This window comes from Chelonoidis abingdonii, unplaced genomic scaffold (assembly GCF_003597395.2).
Source record: "Chelonoidis abingdonii isolate Lonesome George unplaced genomic scaffold, CheloAbing_2.0 scaffold0004, whole genome shotgun sequence".
NCBI classification, from domain to species: domain Eukaryota; kingdom Metazoa; phylum Chordata; order Testudines; family Testudinidae; genus Chelonoidis; species Chelonoidis abingdonii.
Window position 1 is genome coordinate 405,880 of NW_027424265.1, and position 2,263 is coordinate 408,142.

General features: G+C 64.8%; 2 protein-coding genes across 2 annotated transcripts in view; one reads left to right on the forward strand and one right to left on the reverse strand.

Annotated features, from left to right (window-relative positions):
- Positions 1-2,263, reverse strand: part of ZFHX2 (zinc finger homeobox 2) — a 68,796-nt gene that overhangs the window by 63,157 nt on the left and 3,376 nt on the right. The window lies entirely within an intron of this gene.
- THTPA (thiamine triphosphatase) overlaps positions 1-2,263 on the forward strand; it is a 10,713-nt gene that overhangs the window by 851 nt on the left and 7,599 nt on the right.

The following is a 2,263-nucleotide window of genomic DNA, read 5'->3' on the forward strand; positions in this document are numbered from 1 at the left end:
GCGCTGTTCTTAGTAGAGTTTTGGCCTTGCGACCCTGGTTTTCTGCTCAGTGTTTCGAGTTTATGTTTCCTGGGCTAGCGGAATGGAGCCTCACTATTAGCATTTGTTCTCGGATTGGCGTGATGTCAACCCAAGATGTGAAATCCCTTTCGTGGAATATGAGGATCCTGGTGCTGTTCTTTTCATCTGTTCGCCACTAGCCTCCACCCCAAAGAGCGTGGCGGTGCAAACTGTCCTATCTTCTTTATATTTATTCTACCCCTTGATTTCCCGATCTTCACATCCTTCCACCCCTATGCCGTTTGGATCCTTCCTGCCCGACTACTAATATCTTTTAGGTCGTGAAGATGCTCCTGGGCGCTCCTTGCTTCTACCCGGCCTTCCACCTTCTCCTTCCTATGCCTATTATATGCATTTGTCTTCCAACTCCAGCCCTCGCCCGGGGTCTCTCTTTCCTTCCCTCTCCCTTCTCACCTCGTCCGCCGGCGTCAGGCTCCCTGCTCTCTCGGTCCTCCCTTCCGCCAGCCCCGTGGCTTTCCTTCCTTCCCTTCCATCCCTCTGCCCTCCGTCTGGCTTCCGGCTATTTCTGTCGTCCTTTTCACTGTGGGCGTTCTGCTCATCCCTCCACCCCTTTGGGCCGACGTGGCAAAAGCGGTCTGCCCTTCCATCCTCTGCCGCTATCCGCGCCCGAGGCTTCCTTCCTTCTCCTATCCTCCACCCTCCGCACGGTGGGCTTCCTCCTTCTCGTCTTCATGCCTCCTTGGCCTAGCCCGGATCTCCTTGCTCTTCCCTTCCATAACGTCCTCCCACCCTCTCCGCGCTGGGGGCAGCGGCTCCTCATCCCTCTGCCCCTCCGATGGCCCGGCTCCTTCCTGCCCGTGCCATCCTTCCAGCCTCGTGCCACTGGCCGGCTCCCTTATACCTTATCTCCATTCTCATCTGGCTTTTGCCACCAGCCCGGCTCCTTTCGCTTCCCTCATCCTTCCACCCCTCCGCCGCGCGGCTCCCTCCATCCTGTGCCCCTCCGTCCGCCCTGAGTGGCCTTCCCCTGCCCTCCATCCTGGTGCGCGAGCTCTTCGCTCGGCGCTGGCTCCCTCCATCCTCTCTTGACGCCCTTCCTCGTGGCTGCTGTGCTTCCCTCATCCTCGCCAGCCCGGCTCCTTCCTTCACACTGCCATCCTAATCTCACCCCTCGCCGGCGCGGCTCCCTCCATCCCTCCGCCAGCCCGGCTCCTTCCTTCCCTCCATACTTCCACCCCTCCGCCGGCACGGCTCCCTCCTTCCTCCATCCCTCCGCCAGCCCAGCTCCTTCCTTCCCTCCATCCCTCCGCCGGCCTGGCTCCTTCCTTCCCTCCATCCTTCCACCCCTCCGCCAGCGCGGCTCCCTCCATCCCTCCACCCCTCCGCCGGCGCGGCTCCCTCCATCCCTCCATCCCTCCGCTGGCCCGGCTCCTTCCTTCCCTCCATCCTTCCACCCCTCCGCCGGCGCGGCTCCCTCCTTCCCTCCATCCCTCCGCCAGCCCGGCTCCTTCCTTCCCTCCATCCTTCTACCCCTCCGCTGGCGCGGTTCCCTCCATCCCTCCACCGGCACAGCTCCCTCCTTCCCTCCATCCTTCCACCCCTCTGCCGGCCCGGCTCCCTCCTTCCCTCCATCCCTCCGCCAGCCCAGCTCCTTCCTTCCCTCCATCCCTCCACTGGTGCGGCTCCCTCCATCCCTCCGCCCGCCCGGCTCCTTCCTTCCCTCCATCCTTCCACCCCTCCGCTGGCGCGGCTCCCTCCTTCCCTCCATCCCTCCATCAGCCCAGCTCCCTCCTTCCCTCCATCCCTCCACCGGTGCAGCTCCCTCCTTCCCTCCACCCCTCCACCGGCCCAGCTCCTTCCTTCCCTCCTTCCCTCCACCCTTCCGCCGGCCCGGCTCCCTCCTTCCCTCCATCCCTCCGCCAGCACGGCTCCTTCCTTCCCTCCACCCCTCGGCCGGCCCAGCTCCCTCCTTCCCTCCACCCCTCCGCCGGCCCGGCTCCTTCCTTCCCTCCTTCCCTCCACCCCTCCGCCGGCGCGGCTCCCTCCTTCCCTCCATCCCTCCACCCCTCCGCCGGCCCAGCTCCTTCCTTCCCTCCATCCCTCTGCCGGCACAGCTCCCTCCTTCCCTCCCCTGGCCCGGCACCTTCCATCCCTCCATCCCTCTGCCGGCCCGGCTCCTTCCTTCCCTCCACCCCTCCGCCGGCCCGGCTCCTTCCTTCCCTCCATCCCACCACCCCTCCAC